This window comes from Lotus japonicus, chromosome 4 (genome assembly GCF_012489685.1).
Source record: "Lotus japonicus ecotype B-129 chromosome 4, LjGifu_v1.2".
NCBI classification, from domain to species: Eukaryota; Viridiplantae; Streptophyta; class Magnoliopsida; order Fabales; family Fabaceae; genus Lotus; species Lotus japonicus.
This window is the reverse complement of record NC_080044.1, coordinates 47,143,290-47,168,937: the sequence shown is the minus strand read 5'-3', so window position 1 is coordinate 47,168,937 and position 25,648 is coordinate 47,143,290. Positions and strand designations below refer to the sequence as shown.

General features: G+C 41.5%; 1 long non-coding RNA gene across 1 annotated transcript; it reads right to left on the bottom strand.

The window, feature by feature from the left end:
• Positions 1–539: 539 nt before the first annotated feature.
• Positions 540–3,132, bottom strand: LOC130714743 (uncharacterized). The gene is made up of 3 exons (XR_009011400.1): positions 2,777–3,132; positions 1,877–1,999; positions 540–582 (listed from the first exon to the last, which is right to left on the bottom strand). It is a non-coding gene; the product is annotated as an uncharacterized LOC130714743 (long non-coding RNA).
• Positions 3,133–25,648: the final 22,516 nt, after the last annotated feature.

The window sequence follows — 25,648 nt, the reverse complement described above, 5'->3', positions numbered from 1 at the left end:
CATAGCCCAACCACTAAACTAACCAATATACGTCAAATATAAACATGTACAGCCTCAGCTGCACTTCCACGTCACGCGCACTCGCAGTGACCCCAAAGTAATGTGCCCGTAGGCAAATATTTACATACCCAGAAGTGTGAGTAAGAAAGTTTATAATTACAACCCACTGGGAGAAAGTCGGCCTCAAGATGGCCTAAGCAAAGACCCCTATGGTCCGACTGACTCACTGTGATCCCTCAGTAAGAGAGCCACACAAAAAGTCATGCGTCGGGAACCTACCCTATCCCAAAGCAAAACGAATCAGAGCTCTACACAAAATATGACGCATGCCTAAACCTACCCTCCCGGTACCGAGTCCACAGCGAACTGAAGTCGGCAAGTTGAAGCTCAGCTCCATGCGTCGCAGAACTCCTTTCGTAAGACGTCCACGCTCGTCAGTCCGGTCCTCCATGACCCTTCCCCGGTGCGTCGCCTGATGACCCACAAGATCGATCACCCAAGCGGTGGGGGCATGTCGATCAACCAGCTCAAACCTGATCCCCCCGAGGGAGAGACCATCGAAACCCAATCCACCGTCAACATCTGGCAGCAGGCCGACCGCCCAAACACAAACATGAAACCAAAGCCAAGGCGCTAGGGTCAACTCACGGAAATAAGTAGATATACACTCAATATGTGATATGGGGTATAGATATATATGTTGATATATATATATATATATAAACAATCCTAGCATGTTATTGGCTATAACAATGCTTCAATAAATCAACCAGCACACAATTCCAGTCAGAGTGCATGTATGCGTGAAATGCAATGAATGTGATCCGGATTGTGACGCGTTCCTGTTCGCCACAAGTGAAGCATTCCCGTTCTTCACTATGGATGAACCATTCCCGTTATTCATCCTTGGTGAACCATTCTCGTTATTCACCGTATGATGAACCATTCCCGTTATTCATCATTAATGCATTGGTGAACCATTCCCGTTATTCACCATGAGATGCACAGGTGAACCATTCCCGTTATTCACCCGATTGATGCAATATGGTTAGCCAAACATCGAATCGTCATCACCACATAAGTGTTTAGCTCAAACCCAAACTCAAAACAAACCCAAGAGTTAGTGTCGGTCAATACAACACAACTCGGAGTTAGTGTCGGTCAATACAACACAATTCCAATAACAAAACCCAAAATCAAAGCCAGAGTCAGTGTCGGTCAATACAACACGAGTCGGAGTTAGTGTCGGTCAATACAACACAACCCCAACACCCAAAACCCAGAGTTAGTGTCGGTCAATACAACACAACTCGAACAACAAGAGTACAAGAGTACTCGATGACTTTCAATCATCACCGCAGCTCACCTCAGTGGCTTTCCCCAAATCCAAAACCCACAACAAAAGTCGACTTTTCCTCGTCTTTCGCAATCATTTTCTCCTTTAGGCTCCTTAAAATTATTCGTTTAGTGAAAACGGTTCGAATTGGATTAGTCAGGTTATGAGTTCATTTCTCAAAGTCTAAGTCTCCCAAAGTCTCTAGTTTTCGAAATTCTAATCATTCTAATTTTCCAAAAACCCTCCAAAAGAAGTTTCCCGGGGAAAGTCTAAGTATACAAACAAAGGGCTAAGTCTCAAAACTCAAGTTTGGACTTGCCTAGGGTGGTACATCCAACCCGAAATATCAAAGATCACCAGATCGATGAAACTCCACTCCGAAGTCGCGTCAAAACGCACAATCCAACAATATCACAATATCACAAGTTATGGAAAAACATCATAACATCAACTCATCATCATAATCAACATCAGATAAAGCATAAGTCGAATTTATCGACGCCTATCATGCAATCATAGCTATTAGTAAGTTGCCCTAACCTTAGGCGCTTTCCTTACTAAGTTGCGACTCAAATCAAATCCAATCATATCTTTGCTTTCCCGTGTTGGCTCACTTCCGTTTGTTCTTTGGCTTCGTCGTCAAGCGCTTCCGTCCTTCGTACCCTTCACAAGTTCACATACTAAACCTTAGCCTCTAAAGTCACATCTAAAGTTCCAGAACAAACTTAGCCAATCATTCTAGCTCACTTAGGCTAAATGCACAAACTTTATGTTTCAAGGACTAAAGTCCAAAGATAAAATATTTGTGTTTTAAAGAAATGTCCTTAAAAAAACACATTTCGCAAACAACTCCTCAACTTTTAAATAATTTAACCCTAGTCCCTTGATAAGCACATAATCACGAAAAGGTCCTCACATAAAAGTAAGTTCTTTTTCAACCCTCAATCTTTAATAAATTTATCAAACAAACCCCAAGACTTTTAAAACTCCGGTTTAACCCAAAACGTCTCAGCCTCTTGTGCTTTAATCCTAAAGTTTTCCCACAATAAACTTTTAGTCCTCAAACTTAACTTATGATTTTCACTAAACAAAAACAAGTTTCAGAATTGATTTTCCAAACCCAAAACACATGTCATAGGTTCGGCCACGACTACATAAATATGTATAAATTTTCCTTTTTCCCCAAATCACTTCTAAATCCATTTTTAACATTTAAACACAACTAATCAAGACTTAAATTAAAGCTCTTAAAATCTCAAAATCACTTAACTAAAAAAAAACAACTTTTAAGAAAATTAAATGGTGAAATCCATAGATCCGATGATGGGGGATAACATTAGTTAAAGCACTTTGGATGGAAGTCATTTTTTTTTAAAAGCATAACAAATCAAAACTCAACTTTACCCATTAAAAACATGATAAAAGGATAAGAGACTTTACCATAGAATAGGAAGATGAAGACATGGTGCTGCACAAGAGAGAAATCACGTGAGGGAGGGAAGAGGGACCATTATGTGCGTTTTGGGTGCTGGAATGTGAGGAGAAGAAATTAGCATGGTGGTTATTGTTTCATGAAGAAAGAAGAAAAAGAAGAATAAAAGAAGTGGAAAAGAAGAAGAAGAAAAATGTGATATGTAGAAGAAGAAAGAAAATGAGAAAGAAAGAGGAAAAGAAGGTGGTGGGCGTCGGTTTGTTGCTGCCAGGGGAAGAAAAACGTGAAGGAGAAAAGGAAAGTAAAAGTATGGAAGAAAGGAAATGAATAAATATTGAAGTCTGGTGGTGATGCTTCTGAGAGAGAGAACGTGAGTGAGGGAGGATAAGGACGGATGGTTAAGATATTTAGGGAGAAGATATTTTAAAAGTAGTACGAATTGATTTAGACACCGAATGATTTAACTCATAGAGTTAAGAGAAAAATATAGGGGTGATATATTATTATCCCAAAAATTAAGAGGAACTCTATGAAATGATAAAATATAAATTTGGATCACTTTGGGCAAAATAAAACGATCCATCGACAAGAAAATGAGTAAAAACTGAGCTAAAGAATAACTGTTAGACAATTAGAACAAATATGACGTTGTCATATTATGCAATTAATCTAAGTATCGATCCAAGAAAGGGCGATACTTGCATCGGGTTCATTTAAGTGAGAAAATTGCTTGAACGCAGTATGCTTCAAAATATACCGCAAAACTACTTTTTGCAATTGATGTCGGGTGAGAAAACTTCCTTCTGAAGAAAGATTGGAAACGTCGAAACAAATCTGGCAACGGGGACGGAAACTTCGTTAGAAGTCCCGAATAGAAAAAGTCTTCATCCATCGCTCGAATCTAGGGTTTCGAAGCAAAGAAATTAGCGTCGTCAGACTTCCGAAAAATGAATACTATCGTGCGTACAATCCAGGGTTCCGAAATGAAACGCTGGTCGAAGGAAAAATAAAGAGAACCTTTAAATTTTCTAAGGATTCGAAATCTCACTTAATACGTTGCTCTAAAAGCGAAATTAGCCTATTCTGGACACGCTCGCCATAAGGCAGGTGTGCAGACGACTCGCAATAATTCCTACAGCGACTACGCAACATTCCTCAAACAATTCCTGAACTTTCTTCTTCATTGATCTTTCTCAAACAACAAACTCCTGTCACGCTTACACTGATTCTATGCGTGAGTCGGAAATTAACTTGTTCTGCAAATCCAGGTCTTACAATACTCCCCTCCAAAAAGAAAGTTTCGTCCTCGAAACTCAGAGTTCTGCGAAAATTCCGGAATACAGTTCCCTGATCTTGTCTTCCAATTCCCATGTAGTATTGCCCGTCTCATTGTTCCTCATAACCTTTACTTAAGCAATCTGTTTTCCCCTTAACTGTTTCACTCTTCTATCCCCACTGCTAACTGTCGGCGTCTCAAAAGACAAACCATCATTCAACTTCATGTTGTCTGGCTCGATCACTTGCGTCGGATCTCTGCTTGAAATGATACCGGTTGGCACTCCGTGCAGTCGCACAATCTTAGCCACTTGCTTCTTTACTTTCGGTCGTCCGAAATTCTTCTTAAACTCGGTGCCTCTCTGTCATTTCAAAGTAAATACTCAACTTGTCCTCGTGATCTTCATCTACAGTCCAAAACTCCACTTGTCCGTTCGATAACTCCTAGACGAGTCATCCCCTTGGAAACCGCTAGTCCATTAAAACACCTCTAACTTCGTAACTATCTTTACACACAGCAAGAAATCAAACTTCTACTTAGTCACTATTCGACTTAAAGCTCGACTTATGTCCTTATTTCTTGTCCTTCCCTAATCTTATCCCCTTCAACATCAATTTATCCACAACTTATAAGATAATCCTCCTCTTAATATCTAACAATCCATTATTATCGTCTTCTTCCTAAAAACTTCCCTCACACAAACCTATTTACAGTTACTGAAATCCCTAACACTTCGCACAAATCGAGACTTATCCTCTAGAAGATTAAATCATAACTATACCTCAAGGGACTTAACTAGCCATTTTATCATCCGATCCTTCAACATTCTGAGATTTATCTGCTATCGTAACCGCTAACACCACTAAATCTCTTATGTGTACATGAATCTCAGCTCACTAGGTCAACCTTAGCCCTAGGATTCTCATTCAACTTTAGTAAAATTCACTTGTTAACCCTAATATGCATCATCAAAATCCATAACAAAGTCTCATTGACTCTTAGACTCTACGAAACTTGTTCAAATATAACAACCTCAAGTATTCATCTTGATGCTAACACTTTCCTTTCTGTAACTTGATCATCCTCCAATCAATCCAATACTTAGTCTCTCGATCAGAACCTGACAAGGCTTCATGTCTCACACGTTTGAAATAAAATCAATTGGCTTAAAATCTAAACCTTCACTAAGTTTGGACCACCAATATCCTTTAACTCTCCAACACTTCTTAAATGAATATTCATTTCTTTAATCTACAACTCCTTCCCAAGGAAAATCGATTACTTAACACGAACTTTCCTCTCAAATCCGACTAATCCTCGATCAATTCAAATTCATCTTACACATCCTTCTATCAAAGTCCATAACCAGCTGTGATTCCGAATATCACCCCCTCAATATTAGGTTGATCAGGCCTAATACATTGAAGGTGGAAATTCAGAAAAACCCACTAGTAAGGCCAATGAGTTCCTAACATCCAGTAACTCCAGCTCTTTAACCATCATTGACAAGACATGCATCTTCCTACTCAAAGCATCAACAACTACATTTGCCTTCCCAGGGTGGTATTGCAACGTAAACTCATAGTCTTTGATAAACTCCATCCATCTTCGTTGCCTCATGTTCAGCTCCTTCTGATCAAACAAGTATTTAAGACTCTTGTGATCGCTAAATATCGTGAAAGTACAACCATAGAGATAATGCCTCCAGATTTTCAGCGAAAACACAATGGCAGCTAACTCCAAATCGTGAGTCGGGTAGTTCCTCTCGTGAGTCTTCAACTGTCTCGAAGCATAAGCCACCACTTTTCGATGTTGCATCAGCACACATCCCAAGCCTTGATACGAAGCATCACAGTAGACCTCATAAGGTTCCTCCGGTTGTGGCAAAATAAGCACAGGTGACGTCGTTAATCGTTCCTTCAGTGTCTGAAAACTTGATTCACACGCCTCAGTCCATGCAAAAGGTTGATCCGTCCTCGTCAATTGAGGCAAAGGTCCAACAATCTTGGCAAATCCCTCAATGAAGCGTCTATAATATCCAGCCAAACCCACAAAGCTTCTGATTTCTGTCACTGTCTTCGGTTGCTCCCAAGCCAAAACAGTCTCCACTTTCGCTGGATCCACAGTTATGCCTTCCTTTGAGATAACATGGCCTAAGAAATTGACTTCCTCCAGCCAGAATTCACACTTGGAAGGGTTCGCATACAGCTTTTTCTCTCTCAACACTTGTAAAACTTGGCGCAAATGTCCTTCATGTTCCTTCGCGTCCTTCGAATAGATCAGTATATCATCAATAAACACCACCACAAACCGATCTAAGAACTCATGAAAGATGCGGTTCATGCAATCCATGAAAACAGCAGGTGCATTTGTCACTCCAAACGGCATCACTAAGTACTCGTAGTGTCCGTAACGTGTTCTGAATGCAGTCTTCGGTATATCCTCAGTCTTCACTCTGATCTGATGATAGCCTGACTTCAAGTCTATCTTGGAAAATACAGCAGCCCCTCGTAATTGATCCATCAAGTCATCTATCCTTGGCAACGGGTATCTGTTCTTGATCGCCACCTTGTTCAGTTGTCGATAGTCCACACACAATCTCGACCTTCCGTCTTTCTTCTTGACTAAAAGCACTGGCGCTCCCCACGGTGAAACACTTGGTCGAATGAATCCTTTTGCCGAAAGATCCTCTAACGACTCCGCTTCAAAACTAAACGCCCTAAAATCCTACGTATCGTACCCATAAGGAATTTCCCTGAGATCCTAGCTTCCTTATCAACGCGTCGGTAAAACAACTTCCTAGCTCAGCGTGCTATTCTAGACCTCGTGTAACTTCTATAGTTAAATCACGAGCAACTTCGAATAAGGTCCTACTAGGGATAATAATCATAAGATCTTAGTCTAAGTAGTAACGCAAACCATTAGAGCGAAAATCGCTCTGCAGACAATCAATTTTCACTCTTTGCAGAGTCACACAACCTAGCACAGAAGACCTATTCCCGAAAGACTCCCAAAAGACTCGACTAAGCTCTGATACCACAATGTAACACCCTGATTTCCAGGTGTCACTTTAGTAACCAAAAATAAACTTTACGCGGAAAACAGGTAATTTTTTTTTCGTTTGATTGCTTTTAAATCAAGAAATAGAAAATAAAGACACAGCCCAACCACTAAACTAACCAATATACATCAAATATAAACATGTACAGCCTCAGCTGCACTTCCACGTCACGCGCACTCGCAGTGACCCCAAAGTAATGTGCCCGTAGGCAAATATTTACATACCCAGAAGTGTGAGTAAGAAAGTTTATAATTACAATCCACTAGGAGAAAGTCGGCCTCAAGATGGCCTAAGCAAAGACCCCTATGGTCCGACTGACTCACTGTGATCCCTCAGTAAGAGAGCCACACAAAAAGTCATGCGTCGGGAACCTACCCTGTCCCAAAGAAAAACGAATCAGAGCTCTACACAAAATATGACGCATGCCTAAACCTACCCTCCCGGTACCGAGTCCACAGCGAACTGAAGTCGGCAAGTTGAAGCTCAGCTCCATGCGTCGCAGAACTCCTTTCGTCAGACGTCCACGCTCGTCAGTCCGGTCCTCCATGACCCTTCCCCGGTGCGTCGCCTGATGACCCACAAGATCGATCACCCAAACGGTGGGGGCATGTCGATCAACCAGCTCAAACCTGATCCCCCCCGAGGGAGAGACCATCGAAACCCAATCCACCGTCAACATCTGGCAGCAGGCCGACCGCCCAAACACAAACATGAAACCAAAGCCAAGGCGCTAGGGTCAACTCACGGAAATAAGTAGATATACACTCAACATGTGATATGGGTATAGATATATATGTTGATATATATATATATATATATATATATATATATATATATATAAACAATCCTAGCATGTTATTGGCTCTAACAATGCTTCAATAAATCAACCAGCACACAATTCCAGTCAGAGTGCATGTATGCGTGAAATGCAATGAATGTGATCCGGATTGTGACTCGTTCCCGTTCGCCCCAAGTGAAGCATTCCCGTTCTTCACTATGGATGAACCATTCCCGTTATTCATCCTTGGTGAACCATTCCCGTTATTCACCGTATGATGAACCATTCCCGTATTCATCATTAATGCATTGGTGAACCATTCCCGTTATTCACCATGAGATGCACAGGTGAATCATTCCCGTTATTCACCCGATTGATGCAATATGGTTAGCCAAACATCGAATCGTCCTCACCACATAAGTGTTTAGCTCAAACCCAAACTCAAAACAAACCCAAGAGTTAGTGTCGGTCAATACAACACAACTCGGAGTTAGTGTCGGTCAATACAACACAACTCCAATAACAAAACCCAAAATCAAAGCCAGAGTCAGTGTCGGTCAATACAACACGACTCGGAGTTAGTGTCGGTCAATACAACACAACCCCAACACCCAAAACCCAGAGTTAGTGCCGGTCAATACAACACAACTCGAACAACAAGAGTACAAGAGTACTCGATGACTTTCAATCATCACCGCAGCTCACCTCAGTGGCTTTCCCCAAATCCAAAACCCACAACAAAAGTCGACTTTTCCCCGTCTTTCGCAATCACTTTCTCCTTTAGGTTCCCTATAATTATTCGTTAAGTGAAAACGGTTCGAATTGGATTAGTCAGGTTATGAGTTCATTTCTCAAAGTCTAAGTCTCCCAAAGTCTCTAGTTTTCGAAATTCTAATCATTCTAATTTTCCAAAAACCCTCCAAAAGAAGTTTCCCGGGGAAAGTCTAAGTATACAAACAAAGGGCTAAGTCTCAAAACTCAAGTTTGGACTTGCCTAGGGTGGTACATCCAACCCGAAATATCAAAGATCACCAGATCGATGAAACTCCACTCCGAAGTCGCGTCAAAACGCACAATCCAACAATATCACAATATCACAAGTTATGGAAAAACATCATAACATCAACTCATCATCATAATCAACATCAGATAAAGCATAAGTCGAATTTATCAACGCCTATCATGCAATCATAGCTATTAGTAAGTTGCCCTAACCTTAGGCGCTTTCCTTACTAAGTTGCGACTCAAATCAAATCCAATCATATCTTTGCTTTCCCGTGTTGGCTCACTTCCGTTTGTTCTTTGGCTTCGTCGTCAAGCGCTTCCGTCCTTCGTACCCTTCACAAGTTCACATACTAAACCTTAGCCTCTAAAGTCACATCTAAAGTTCCAGAACAAACTTAGCCAATCATTCTAGCTCACTTAGGCTAAATGCACAAACTTTATGTTTCAAGGACTAAAGTCCAAAGATAAAATATTTGTGTTTTAAAGAAATGTCCTTAAAAAAACACATTTCGCAAACAACTCCTCAACTTTTAAATAATTTAACCCTAGCCCCTTGATAAGCACATAATCACGAAAAGGTCCTCACATAAAAGTAAGTTCTTTTTCAACCCTCAATCTTTAATAAATTTATCAAACAAACCCCAAGACTTTTAAAACTCCGGTTTAACCCAAAACTTCTCAGCCTCTTGTGCTTTAATCCTAAAGTTTTCCCACAATAAACTTTTAGTCCTCAAACTTAACTTATGATTTTCACTAAACAAAAACAAGTTTCAGAATTGATTTTCCAAACCCAAAACACATGTCATAGGCTCGGCCACGACTACATAAATATGTATAAATTTTCCTTTTTCCCCAAATCACTTCTAAATCCATTTTTAACATTTAAACACAACTAATCAAGACTTAAATTAAAGCTCTTAAAATCCGAAAATCACTTAACTAAAAAAACAACTTTTAAGAAAATTAAATGGTGAAATCCATAGATCCGATGATGGGGGATAACATTTGTAAAAGCACTTTGGATGGAAGTCATTTTTTTTTAAAGCATAACAAATAAAACTCAACTTTACCCATTAAAAACATGATAAAAGGATAAGAGACTTTACCATAAAATAGGAAGATGAAGACATGGTGCTGCACAAGAGAGAAATCACGTGAGGGAGGGAAGAGGGACCATTATGTGCGTTTTGGGTGCTGGAATGTGAGGAGAAGAAATTAGCATGGTGGTTATTGTTTCATGAAGGAAGAAGAAAAAGAAGAATAAAAGAAGTGGAAAAGAAGAAGAAGAAAAATGTGATATGTAGAAGAAGAAAGAAAATGAGAAAGAAAGAGGAAAAGAAGGTGGTGTGCGTCGGTTTGTTGCTGCCAGGGGAAGAAAAACGTGAAGGAGAAAAGGAAAGTAAAAGTATGGAAGAAAGGAAATGAATAAATATTGAAGTCTGGTTGTGATGCTTCTGAGAGAGAGAACGTGAGTGAGGGAGGATAAGGACGGATGGTTTAGATATTTAGGGAGAAGATATCTTAAAACTAATACGAATTGATTTAGATACCGAATGATTTAACTCATAGAGTTAAGAGAAAAATATAGGGGTGATATATTATTATCCCAAAAATTAAGAGGAACTCTATGAAATGATAAAATATAAATTTGGATCACTTTGGGCAAAATAAAACAATCCATCGACAAGAAAATGAGTAAAAACTGAGCTAAAGAATAACTGTTAGACAATTAGAACAAATATGACGTTGTCATATTATGCAATTAATCTAAGTATCGATCCAAGAAAGGGCGATACTTGCATCGGGTTCATTTAAGTGAGAAAATGGCTTGAACGTAGTATGCTTCAAAATATACCGCAAAACTACTTTTTGCAATTGATGTCGGATGAGAAAACTTCCTTCTGAAGAAAGATTGGAAACGTCGAAACAAATCTGGCAACGGGGACGGAAACTTCGTTAGAAGTCCCGAATAGAAAAAGTCTTCATCCATCGCTCGAATCTAGGGTTTCGAAGCAAAGAAATTAGCGTCGTCGGACTTCCGAAAAATGAATACTATCGTGCGTACAGTCCAGGGTTCCGAAATGAAACGCTGGTCGAAGGAAAAATAAAGAGAACCTTTAAATTTTCTAAGGATTCGAAATCTCACTTAATACGTTGCTCTAAAAGCGAAATTAGCCTATTCTGGACACGCTCGCCATAAGGCAGGTGTGCAGACGACTCGCAATAATTCCTACAGCGACTACGAAACATTCCTCAATCAATTCCTGAACTTTCTTCTTCATTGATCTTTCTCAAACAACAAACTCCTGTCACGCGTACACTGATTCTACGCGTGAGTCGGAAATTAACTTGTTCTGCAAATCCAGGTCTTACAGAATCTCACATCACGTTCCTTGCACCTTAGGTACTATACCTCATCTCAATGTTCATGATGGAACATTTGGCGCCGTCTGTGGGGAACGGTAGATTTTGATTCCCAGACTACGTGGATTGCAATTGAATTTGGAGAAGTTCAATTCTTTGTGTGAATTTTCTTCAGTTTTCAGTTTTCGCTTGAAGTTTTTCGGTTCACCAATCAGGATCGATGGAAACACGTCGTCGACGACGCGACGAAGATAAGGAGCAGCGGCGCGGTTCACCTCCACGTCGCGTGAGAGGCAGACCGCGACGCGAGCAAGTTCGCCGTGAAGAAACAGATATGTTAACTCCTCCACCACCACCACCACCACCACCACCACCTCCACCTCCTTCTCCAACGCCTCTGTTACCGTCCCCGCCGACTTCACCGGAGCAGCAGAGATCACCAGCGCACTCACCCGGAGCTTCGGGAGAGGAGAATCCGGCGCCTCAGGCACCGATCTCTGGCCAAGACTGGAGACGCTTGATCTGTAGTGTTGATGATATACGACAGAGGAACGATTACTTGCAAGAACAGCTAGAGTATTATCGTTCCGAGCAGCAGGATGAAGGAGAACGCGAGGCGGAGGCTGTGGCTGAATTCGAACCGTTCTCAGCGGCAGTAAGGGAGGTTGCCATACCGGATAACATGAAGAATATTGTCCTTGAGACATACAGCGGAAAAGCTGATCCCAAAGAGCACCTGTTATATTTCAACACAAAAATGGTGATCAGCGCCGCTTCCGACGCTGTGAAGTGCAGGATGTTTCCAGCTACGTTCAAAGGCACAGCCATGGCGTGGTTTACCACGCTACCTCGAGGATCCATCACTAATTTCCGTGACTTCTCATCAAAATTCCTCGTCCAGTTTTCCGCTAGTAAAACCAAGCAGGTGACAATTGAGGATCTCTACAACGTCCACTAATCTGAGGGCGAGACTCTAAAGTAGTATGTAAAACGATTCAGCGCAGCATCAGTCAAAATTGAGGAGTCAGAGCCGCACGCCTGTGCGCGTGCCTTCAAGAACGGGTTGCAACCGGGGAAGCTGAACAGCAAGTTGAGCCGCAAACCGGCTCGGTCCATGGCGGAGATCAGGACGCGAGCAAACACCTACATCCTAGACGAGGAAGATGATGCTTTCAAGCGAAAGCACGCGAAAAAGGAGAAAGACGGTGAGCTAGGGGACGCTTCGCCGGAAGAAAAGCGGAATAAGGAGAGGGGAGAGGGCAGCAAAAAGCGAGACAGGAAGGTGAGGAGATGAGGAAAGGCTGCGAAGGAGCCATTGTATCCTAGGAGAGAAAATTTTGAGCGCCGCAGACCGTGGCATCAAGCTGACCTTCGCCGGCGTGAGGAGTCATGTAAGAGTCTTAATGCACGTCTGACGGAGTTGCTTCGAGAGGTCAAGGCAACTCACGCGGTTGAGGAAGGCATGAAAGAGGCCGACCCGCCCCGAGTGGCGTTGGATAAAACAAAGTGGTGCGAGTACCACCGCTCGGCAGGCCACGACACGGGAGATTGCTTTACTCTGAAGAGCAAGATTGAGAGGCTCATTCGAGCGGGGCGATCGCAGATGAACGACCGTGGCGATCGGTGGAATGGAGAGCGGCAGTAAGGGAACCGGTACAGAGGGGGCCGTCAGCAGGATGATCGCAGGCGGGATGACCGCCGACGCACGCCAACCGCTAACAAAAAGGAAACACTATCAACAAGGAAGAAGGTGGCGGAGGAAACCTTTAATAAAGACCTTGAGCCGCAAGTTGGGACAATAAACACAATCTCAGGTGGCTTCGGCGGGGGCGGAGACACAGCGTCGGCAAGGCGAAGGCACTTGAGAGCAGTGACATCAGTGCAACATTACGAAACTCCATTCGGTTTCCAGCATCCAGATATTGTGATATCGTCGGCAGATTTCGAAGGGATCAGGACACCGAAGACGATCCTGTAGTTGTGATGATAAGGATCAACAGTTTTAATGTGCGGCGGGTTCTTTTGGACCAAGGGAGCTCCGCTGACATCATCTATGGGGTTGCTTTTGATCAACTGGGATTGACGGACAAAGATTTGATGCCCTATACAGGAACATTGGTAGGCTTCTCAGGCGAGCAAGTTTGGGTACGCGGATATGTAGATCTGGACACAGTCTTTGATATCGACGATAACGCCAAGCTACTCCGTGTAAGGTATCTTGTATTACAGGTTGTAGCATCCTATAGCGTCATCATTGGAAGGAACACACTCAATCGCCTCTGTGCAGTAATTTTGACGACACACCTGGCGGTGAAATATCCGCTGATAAGTGGAAAAGTGGGAAAGATTGTAGTTGATCAAAGGAGGGCGAGAGAATGTTACAACAACTGTCTCAGCTTATATGGAAAGAAAGGAGCTGGTGAGGGGCACAGGTGTCATGAGGTCGAGGTCATCCAAGGGAATCAAGGCAGGCAAGGAAGGTCGAAGCAGGGGGTTGACAAGAGGATAGCAAGATCAGGGAGCAACACGGGACAGGTCAAGGTAGATGGCAGGACGGGTAAGGATGGGCAGTTCACGGACGCTCATGCAGAGGAGCGTTGGGCAAGTATGATCGCGAACTTAGAAGCATATAAATTCAGCAGGGGGTGTTGGCGATCGAGCCTAGGCTCACGGTTAGTTAGGAGAGACGCTTAGAGAAGCTGGTAGAGGACAACTTTGACCTCTTCAGCTGGAGCTCAAAAGACCCAGAATTCTGGGAACTGCCGATGTTCAGGAAACCGAGTCTCTCGAGTTCAGGGCGAGATGAGGAAAAGGGGAAGGGAATTACGATTCAAGAAATGGACCAACGGATCGTCCAGCAGGGCAGGGGCAAGAAAAGAGATGATAAGGCGCGCGAGTGGTCTAAGGACAAAAAGAAGGCGAGGAGAAGGAAACTAGTGAGTCGTCGCCCGGGTAAAGCAAAAAGAAAGTCAAAATATTGGAAGCCTGTTGGTTCGGCAGTTTTCAAGCCAGGATCGTCCAAGCACGACAGGCAGAAGGGCAAGATGGGAGAAGTTCCTCACCACCACGAGGCGGGCATGGAAGGAAACCAGCCCAGAAATAATGATGAATGGCTAGCGAGCACGTCTGGCTCGAAAGATGTGGTGATGGGGATGATACTTTGACCCGAGGGGCTGGGAGCGGAAGCGTGTGGAAAGCAGGACCGAGGACACGGAAAAGGAAGCGGGAACGGGAACACCACAACAAAACCAAGAATTAGGACCCAAAAATAAAGATGCACTCTTTTTCTCCGCCACGGGAGTTTTTTAATGAGGCATCCCTCCCATGTAAAATTTTTACAAATCAAATACAAAAGGATATTCTCAAGTAATACTCCTAGCTACACTACTATACGACGGTCGCTCGGTGGGAAAAAATCCCCGAAGGTGGCGATCCCAACACGACCTTGATGTCTAGGGATCGCTCCGGGAAAGTCCGACACGAACCGCTGCTACCCAGATAGCAATTCAACGGACATGTCATGTTCGCCCGGTGGGAAAACTCCCTGAAGGTGGCAATCCCAACACGACCTTGATGTCTGGGGATTGCTCCGAAAAGTCTAGCGCGAATCGCTGACCTCTCGTTGGCGATGTGTGCGGATAGGCTCCTTGTCCAAGGGCAGGCAGTCTATCCCAAAAAGTCTCCCCGAAATATGGGCAAACGAGACCTCCCCGAAATATGGGTGAGAAAAAAAAACTAGGCATAAGTCTGGGTAAACCTATATGGCCATTGGGTCCCTAGCAATCGTAAGCCCTCGCCGGGATAAAACCGGCGAGGCCGCACCTGCTCTTACGGGAAATATTGGTGGGAGGAGAAAGCCTCAGCCCAAGGCTGAGCTAAAGTCCTAGTTTCGCTAGCACACATTCAAAATCGCTACACGAGCACAAAATGCAAAGCCCGAAGGGCACGAGGGCGCGAACGAGGAAAGAAATAAACAAACGAAATCGCAGCAAATTTTCATTAAATAACGTCGGGCAATATATTAATCACAAAGGAAAAAGGGTAAGGGAAAAATCAGTACAAAATATTCACATTACATTAACGTCTTCTTTTTCTCTCGCATTTTCAGCAGCCGCGAAATATGCAGCATTGAAGCCCGGGGATTCTCCGGGCCGACCAATCCATGGGGAGTGACCTTCTTGAAGGCTCTCGTCCCGCTAAGGTCAATCCCCTCATAAAGATATTGAACTTGAGCTCTGGCGAGGAAGAAACCGCGACCACGCTCTTCCACGACCTCAGCAGCAACCTTGGCCGCCAACCTTGCCCGGAGAGTTTTGGCCTCAGAATCCGCACGGTATTCCGCGTCCGCAATAGCTTTGGTCTTTGCTTCCAATTCAGATCTTACCTCGGCGAGGGATTCGTTCGCCGACCCCAACTCACTGCGAAGGAACGCGATCTCTTTGTCTTTAACGAGGCAAGCAGCCCTGCCCGCGGCAATCGCCTCGGCCTTTGCCTTTAATTCTTTCTGCAAACTTTCCCGCTCGTCCTCCAGTTCCTCCGTTCTGAGATGCAAATAAGTAACACAAGAAAGGGGGGTTTGAATTGTGTACTTGAAATTTACGTTTTAAAAACTTTGTTTTATGAAAAGAATATTAGTTCTTTTAAGAAAACGTTTAAGTATGACTTTTCGTAAACTGTTCGGTGCAGCGGAAGTTAAACAGTAAGTAAGACAGAACGATCAGCACACAGGGATTTATACTGGTTCACCCTAAACGATTGGGCTACGTCCAGTACTTGACCACCACCAAGATTTTCACTAGCAAGTTTCAAGGACTTCTCCAATACAAGTATTAGACAGGACTTCTCCAATGCTTTGAGTGCTATGTAGAGGATTCAAAGTTTGGTTCTCTAGTACATGGTTGAGAAGAATAAGTGTTTGACTCATAGCTTTTCTTCAAAGGATGAAGATCACTTGAAATGAAGGATGGCTGGAATGCTAAGTGATTTCTCCATTCTTTTCTTCTCTTCATCTACATTGTGTTGCACTCTCTCTCTCTCTCTTACAAGTCTTCAAGTCTTCCTTTTATATCTTCAAGGCTTCTAGTGGATAGTGATGTGTTGGCACATTGAGAGCCTTTCAATTTTCTAACCGTTGCTCCAACAGCTCTTTTCTTGAGCATTAAATATCTTGTACCTGCTCCCCTTGACTTTTTGCTCAAAGTGGTACTTTCTCTCTCTTCCTTTTTGTACTTTTATGACAACATTGTAATTCGTGCATTGGAGAGTGTGTAGAGATAGAAATCACGTGAACTTCTTTGCTTCTTCTCTAAGTTGATTTGACAAGTCCCCTTTTTGATCAGAAGATATTTTCAATTTGAATTTTCCCGGTTCGTTGTCCTGAACGGTAGGATGATGACAGTACCCATCGGACGGTAGTCATCGAACGAATGAAACTTTGCATAGTGTAGTCTGAACAGTCTAGCTCTTTCTTCTGACAGTTTGTGATGATGCCATGAAATATCTTTCACGCCTTTGCTTTGACTGTCTGGCTTAAGCTTTGACTTTCCTTCTCCTTGTCTGAACAGTTTAATGATGAGGCCGTGAAAATCCTTTCACGCTTTAACTTGAACTGTTTGGCGAGACTTGTCTTTGGCTTCATTTCTACTAGCTTGATGGAAGTGCTTCCATGCTTATGACTTGAACTGTCTAGCTCAAGCTTTATAACTCTTTCTTCTTCTTCCTCATTTCACAGTGGCTTCAGATGATGCACTGAAATTTCTTCCATGCTTTAGCTTGTACTGTTTGGCTTGATCCTTGATCTCTTCTTCACCAAGTAGTCTAAGATATTTCCAAATATGAAGATGACACTTAATCTGTAGACTTCGCAGCTTGCTCCGTTGGATAAAATTTCATTGATCCTTTAGAAGGTCCTATTGCTTTAGACTGTCTTCTTTCCTCAGACGGTCTTGTGACTAGACAATTGCTTTGGCCAACTCTTCAGGGTTTGAACTGTCTTGTAGATTTTGCATTTTTGCTTGGACAGTACACATAACGGGTATGGATGATAAGACATGATATTTCCTGAAATACACAATATATGAAATTTTTAGTATTTCATTTATACCCTTGAAATTGTTATCATTCAAAACATGATAAAAGATATGATGAGTTTGAATCTTACAATCTCCCCCTTTTTTAAGATGACAATTTTAAGAGAAAACAGGAGATTTCATATAGGAAAACTATAGAATGCTCCCCCTGAGTTTTATAAGAAAAGCCTTAGATTTTCAAGAGATAAAAATTTCATATGGTTCACTCTCTTCCTAAGCTTTCTTTTCTAAACTAGGTCATTTTTCTCTTTTTATTCTTCTCTCACTTTTTCTCTTTTCTCTCCCCCTTTGGCATTTTCAAAAAGAATGAACTAATATGCACATGCAGTAAGCATATATGCACCATGCATCAAATTATAATCATGCTAGGATCATGCATATGCTTGCAATTAAAAGTAAAGCATTAAATAGTGAGAGTTTAGGAGAGTGGCTTAGCCAAGTTTCTTCAAGATCAGCTCCAGGGAGCTTGCAATTGATTCAAAACGCCGATTGACATATGCTATGTGATCCTCAAGGGCTTGAGCGAGCGAAATAGGATCAGCAGCAGCAGCAAGCATGTTCTCCTCATGCTTTTCTTCGTCAACCAAGAGCTTAGTTTGAATCAAGTTCTTCTTGATGTTAAATAACTTCCAGATCCATGATGATAGATAATGAAGTCCTTGGTAGCATAGAACCAAGGTAATTGTGTGGACTTAGGCGGCATGTGATGTGCCTCACTTTTCTCCTCATAAAATGTTATTTTAAACGCTTGAGGTAGTGATCCTTTAGGCACAATGTATTCATTTTCCTTGCCTTTCCTGGTATCGTCTTCCTCTCAGATCTTAGACTGAAAATCTTCAGGAGCTTGAGAATCATCAACTTCAAAAATATTCTCTAAACATCAAGAAGGTTGATGGGTTCCAAGGTAGGGAATGGAATAAATGCTTTAAAAACCCAAGTGCCATTAATGCTAGGTATGATAACTATTCTGCATTAAATGCGCCAAGCCCGGTCCTCTTCTTATCACATGAACTGATAAACGATGATAATTCCAGGGTTTGAGCTTATCCAGAGGTTGACAATCAATAGATATGGACAATATCGTGCAGACAGTGTAAGCTTGATCTGGACAATACTTTATGAGACTGTGCATGTTGTGGACGGTGTTGGTGGACGATTGAGTTCACTTTGCTGAATTGTGCTTCACTGGACGATTGCGTCGTCTATGTCCCCTGAACTGTTCCTCTAACTTGCAGGATGCAAGCCAATACATTTTCTCAGATAGGTAGATATGTTTTCAAGTGTGAGACTTTGTAAGGATATCAACATGCTGATCATCTGAATCCACAAATGAGAGACCCAAGTGACCTTTAGAGACATAGGCCTAAAGAAATAAGCTTTGATCTCAATGTGCTTTGCCTTTGAATTCTGAGCTGGATTCTTTGGGATATTGGTAGCACAAGAATAGTCACACAGCAAGAGAGTGTTGCCTTCTGGATTTTGTGATCTTCATATTGATGTATAATCCAGAGAAGTTTAGTACTTCATGATCTGGTGTCGACGTATTCCGCTTCAGCAATGAGATTGAGCCTTGTCACTTACTGGTCCAAAATATCATACTTGACTGAGGTAGTGGTTGTCTCCACTGGTGCTCTTTCTTCCAATAATGTCTCAAGAAGAATGTCTGATGGGTGTTGGTCTTATTAGCCTTGTGAATGGGAAATAAAGAACCAAGAACGTTTGATGGGTGTGCACCGAAGAAGACTTCTTAGCTTGGTAGGAGAAGCTGACTTGTTGGTCACAGGAGACCCTTTGTTGGCCCTTGCTCTGGAAGCAAATGGTTGAGAGAGAGAGAGAGAACAATAAGCCATGGGCAGTGGTTTGAATAATTGTTCCACATTGAATGTGATGTGACTCTTCAGAAATAAACTGTTGAAGCATGTGTCATAGATATGATGACGTTGATCTTTGATAATAGCTCTGCCAGCTGTGAATGAACGATAGGGAACTCCAGAGTACTACTTCATAAGATGGTGTGGTGCTGAACGATTCTCAAATATTTCCAGACGATAAAAGTGCTTAACGATGCATAATTTCTGCTGAACGTTGGATTTAGAGAACGGTACCTGCAAGAACAAGGGAAATATGTTTTCGTACCTTTAATATGCAGATTGCATATTAATTCTTGCTCTCATATCAGCAAATCTGCTTTCTGATAATGACTTCATGAGAATGTCAGCAAGTTGATCTTCAGTGTGTACATGAGATATACCAATATGTCCTTTTGCCACAAGATCTCTAATGAAGTGATGCTTGATTTCAATATGCTTTGTCCTGGAATGCTGAACAAGATTCTTAGCTATGTTGATGGCGCTTGTGTTGTCACAAAGTAGAGGTATACTGCTCTCATGGATATTATAATCTTCAAGTTGATGCTTTATCCATAGAAGTTATGTACAACATGAGCTAGCTGCAACGTATTAAGCTTCAACAGTGGATATGGATATTGTACTTTGTCTTTTACTTGTCCAAGAGACTAGACAGTTTCCTAGAAAGTGACATCCTCCACTGGTGCTCTTTCGTTCAACTCTATCTCCAGCATAGTCAGCGTCACAAAATTCCTTTAGCATGAAATCACTACCTTTCTCGTACAAGAGACCAAGATTAGCAGTACCTATTAAATATCTAAATATTTGTTTAACAGCACTAAGGTGTGATTGTTGAGGATTTACCTGGAATCTTGCACATAAGCAAACACTGAACATTATGTATGGTCTGTTGGACGCTAGATACAAAAGTGATCCTATCATTCCTCTGTACGATGTTGGATCAACTGGTGAGCCTTCATCATTTTTGTCTAGAACAATGTTTGGATACATAGGGGTGCTCATTTCATTAGATTTGTGCATGTTGTATTTCTTGAGCATGTCCTTGATGTACTTGGTCTGATGAATATAGATCTTGTCTTACTCTTGCTTGATTTGTAGACCCAGAAAGAATTCCCCCATCATACTCATTTCAAATTCACTTTGCATGAGAGTGGAAAATTCTTTGCACAGTTTATCACTTGTTACTCCAAAGATAATGTCATAAACGTACAGTTGCACAAGGATGTAGTCATCGTTCAGTTGTTTCTGAACAGTGTGTTATCTATTGTTCCTCTTGAGAATTTGTTCTTCATAAGAAAACTGCTTAGACGATCATACCATGCTCTTGGGGCTTGCTTTAAACCGTATAGAGCTTTTCTGAGTTCAACCACATGATCTGGAGCAGACGGTTCTTCAAATCCTGGAGGTTGCTTCACATAGATTTCTTCTTCAATTACACCGTTCAGGAAAGCACTTTTGACATCCATTTAATATAGCTTGATAGAGTGTTGAAATGCAAAAGCTAGAAGAATTTGTATAGCTTCAATTCTGGCTACAGGAGCAGATGTTTCTGTGTAATCTATTTCTTCTTGTTGATTGTACCCTTGAGTTACTAGTCTTGCCTTCTTTTTAGTAACTTTTCCATTTTCATCCATCTTGTTTCTGAAAACCCATTTGGTACCAATAATTGATTTTCCTTTGGGTTTTGGTACAGTGTCCAGACCTGACCTCTTTCAAACTGATTCGGTTCTTCTTGCATAGCTAGAATCCATCCTTCATCTTGTAGAGCTTCGTCCACTGACTTTGGTTCAATTTCTGAAATGAATGAACTATTGGATTCTTCTCTGAAGGCTGATCTGGTTCTGACATTTTCTGATACACTGCCAATGATCTGCTCTGGTGGATGATCTGACTTGTATTTCAACTCTTTGGGAAGGGAAATTCCACTAGATGTCATTACTTGATCGGGCTGTTCAGGAGTAGACATTTGGGGTGAAGTGGACGGTTCTTCATGCGAGGTTTCTGATGGCTGAACCTCCTTTGAAATCTCTTCTTCATCTCGATCAGATAGATCAAGGTTTAGAAAGTCTCTTTCTAAATGATCAGCAACTTCAGTTGATTGGTCATCAAATTTGGCATTGATAGATTCTTCAACCACTTGTGTTCTAGAGCTAAAAATTCTATAAGCTTTGGAGTGAAAGGAATATCCAAGAAGAATTCCTTTATCAGACTTGTTGTCAAACTTCCCAACATTGTCTTTTGTATTGAGTATGAAACATTTACAACCAAGGGGATGGAAGTAAGATACTGTTGGACGGTTCATCTTCGTCAGACAATGCATCTTTGCTGGATGATGATGGATCATTAGACGGTTGAGCTCTGTTGGATGGTTCCACTCAACTCTTCTATACAGATATTGCATATTACAATCTTCATCAAAATCGCCAGTATCTTCTTGTAAATATTTATCACCAATCGACAGTTTCTTCACCATAAGAGTTCTAGAGTTGTGAGCTCTATACACTTTAAATTGAATGGAATAACCAAGAGATATTCCCTTATCTGATTTGGATTCAGACTTTCCAAGAACATCCTTAGTGTGGAGAATATTATAGTGACAATCGAAAGGATGAGATTAGGAAATGCTTGGTCATCTTCCTCTCCATAGCTCATATGATGTCTTCATTAAGATTAGCCGCATAAGGATTATGTTCTGAATATAATTGGCGATGTGTATGGCTTCAACCCAGAAGTACTTTGGGAGAGAATTTTCACTTAGCATCGTTCTAGCAATCTTTTGGAGAGATCTGTTCTTCTGTTCAGCAACACGGTTCTGTTGAAGTGATCTAAGAACAAAGTGTTGATGAATTATGCCTTCTTCACAGAAGCTATCAAGCTCTTCATTTACAAATTCTTCTCTTTTGTCAAGAGCACCCATTGTCCGGGTACTATTGCTGGTGTTTCTTTTGATTAATTAAACAAATCTGCAACATGCAAAATTTTGTGCTTGGGTACCCAGACTTTCTTGGGTCCTAAAGGGTTAGTTGTATCGTTAGAAGGTATCTTCTTTTCATAAGAAGTCTTCTTTCCTACTTGTTCAAAATTATGACTAATAATAAACGAGACAGGATCATACAATACTAGCATCAGATAATGTAAAGGATATGTCAGACAATGAGGTCACAGACGTTGAATCACAATCAAAGTCTAATCCACTCTTGTCATACACTTCTAAGTTATAGCCACAAAGATTCACAAAGTTATCACAACCAGGTGTAAAATATGAATAATTTTCTTTTAATAAGCTTGACCCTTTTCTTCAACGAACCAACTTCTTTCAAAGAGACTTGTTTTCATAAAGTTTCAAAATCTTCAACTAAAGCAACTTTATCTTGTAAAACATAAATCATGCCCTTTTTGAAGTTTTGAAATATGTTACTTTGGACACAAAAGTTTGGCAGATAAAACATAAGAATGAGAAAATAATACAAGATATTCTTCTTTAAGAGTTTCAGGCTTACCTCATCCTCTTTTGATTCTGAGCCATCTACTGAAGCCTTTAGTGCAAGGAAAGATTGTTCTTAATCAAATTCTCCCTCTAACATCTCCAACTCATCCAATGATGCATCTGCTATTTACAGCTTTGGAGCTTTTGGATTTGATGGCCACAGATTTTCGCTTTTTGCTTCCTTCCTCATCTTAGACAAGTTCCACTTCATGAACTTTTAGAGACCCCATCAGATCTTCAATTTTGAGGCCGGTGCTATAGTCCATTTACAGAGAATTTTTCAAATCCTCCTAAGGACACAGATCAGAGCATGTAGTATTGTGCCATCAAGGATGGTTGCTTGTGCGTGGCTGCCCTTGTTTGAATAGATTACCCCGCCATGGATCTTTTCTCTACACTTGTTAAAGTGTTAGTTTATCAAAGACTAAGCTCTGATACCAATTGAGATGCAAATAAGTAACACAAGAAAGGGGGGTTTAAATTGTGTACTTGAAATTTACGTTTTAAAAACTTTGTTTTATGAAAAGAATATTAGTTCTTTTAAGAAAACGTTTAAGTATGACTTTTCGTAAACTGTTCGGTGCAGCGGAAGTTAAACAGTAAGTAAGACAGAACGATCAGCACACAGGGATTTATACTGGTTCATCCTAAACGATTGGGCTACGTCCAGTACTTGGCCACCACCAAGATTTTCACTAGCAAGTTTCAAGTACTTCTCCAATACAAGTATTAGACAGGACTTCTCCAAGTATTATCACGGACTTCTCCAAGTATTCTGCAGGACTCCTCCTATAACAAGTATTCTCAGGGACTTCTCCCACCATGTATTCTAAGGACATCTCCTCCAACGTATTATCATGACACCTCCTTATAAGTATTATCAGGACTTCTCCTAAAACAATCTTTTGCAAGATGCTTTTCTTCTACATGATCTCTTCTTACAAGAGTGAGGTAGACAGTTCGGCTCAAATGAACTACAAAGTGTTTTGGACAGATTTGACTCTTACGAAACTTTGTGTTCTAGATCTAGAGAGGCTTGAGAGAGTATTTGACTCTTTTGGATCTGTGCTCTCTTTCTAAGATATGACTCTTAAGCTCAATACTTTGAGTGCTATGTACTTGGAGAGGATTCAAAGTTTGGTTCTCTAGTACATGGTTGAGAAGAATAAGTGTTTGACTCTTAGCTTTTCTTCAAAGGATGAAGATCACTTGAAATGAAGGATGGTTGGAATGCTAAGTGATTTCTCCATTCTTTTCTTCTCTTCATCTACATTGTGCTGCACTCTCTCTCTCTCTCTTACAAGTCTTCAAGTCTTCCTTTTATATCTTCAAGGCTTCTAGTGGATAGTGATGTGTTGGCACATTGAGAGCCTTTCAATTTTCTAACCGTTGCTCCAACAGCTCTTTTCTTGAGCAATAAATATCTTGTACCTGCTCCCCTTGACTTTTTGCTCAAAGTGGTACTTTCTCTCTCTTCCTTTTTGTACTTTTATGACAACATTGTAATTCGTGCATTGGAGAGTGTGTAGAGATAGAAATCACGTGAGCTTCTTTGCTTCTTCTCTAAGTTAATTTGACAAGTCCCCTTTTTGATCAGAAGATATTTTCAATTTGAAATTTCCCGGTTCGTTGTCCTGAACGGTAGGATGATGACAATACCCATCGGACGGTAGTCATCGAATGAATGAAACTTTGCATAGTGTAGTCTGAACAGTCTAGCTCTTTCTTCTGACAGTTTGTGATGATGCCATGAAATATCTTTCACGCCTTTGCTTTGACTGTCTGGCTTAAGCTTTGACTTTCCTTCTCCTTGTCTGAACAGTTTAATGATGAGGCCGTGAAAATCCTTTCACGCTTTAACTTGAACTGTTTGGCGAGACTTGTCTTTGGCTTCATTTCTACTAGCTTGATGGAAGTGCTTCCATGCTTATGACTTGAACTGTCTAGCTCAAGCTTTATAACTCTTTCTTCTTCTTCCTCATTTCACAGTGGCTTCAGATGATGCACTGAAATTTCTTCCATGCTTTAGCTTGTACTTTTTGGCTTGATCCTTGATCTCTTCTTCACCAAGTAGTCTAAGATATTTCCAAATATGAAGATGACACTTAATCTGTAGACTTCGCAGCTTGCTGCGTTGGATAAACTTTCTTTGATCCTTTAGAAGGTCCTATTGCTTTAGACTGTCTTCTTTCCTTAGATGGTCTTCTTTCCTCATACGGTCTTGTGACTAGACAATTGACTTTGGCCAACTCTTCAGGGTTTGAACTGTCTTGCAGATTTTGCATTTTTGCTTGGACAGTATACATAACGGGTATGGATGATAAGACCTGATATTTCCTGAAATACACAATATATGAAATTTTTAGTATTTCATTTATACCCTTGAAATTGTTATCATTCAAAACATGATAAACGATATGATGAGTTTGAATCTTACACATTCTACCTTCACAAGCGGACAAGTCATCCTCGCGATAACTCATCTCGATACCCAGATTGTTCAGTTTGGTCATTTGAGCCGCTACCTGGGTCAGCAACTTGTCACGCTCGCCATGCGCTTTGAGTGTAGCGTGGCGATAACCCTCAGCCCTTTGGCGAAGCTTTTCAACTTCAGCGGCTGTGGCTGAATCCTATGATAGCTTGGCGAAGAGACACCCCGCACGCAAAAGGCTCGAGATGGCTTCTTGCGTCACACCTTCAAGGTCAGGATCCCCAATTCCTCTCATACTAGCAAGAAAAGGGTCAGTTAGCATAAAGTCGACAGGGGAGGGCTGCTGACTTGAAGCAGAGCACATCTGCTCGTCAACAATTGGATGGCTAGCGGCGGGGGAAGAACGTTGAAGTGGAAGCTGGGCGGCGGGGGTTTCGTCTCCACTGCTGTGAGTCATGGTGGGATCGGGGGAGGCCCTAGGTGGGCTTGCCCCGGTTTGATAATATGAATGATCGGGAGAG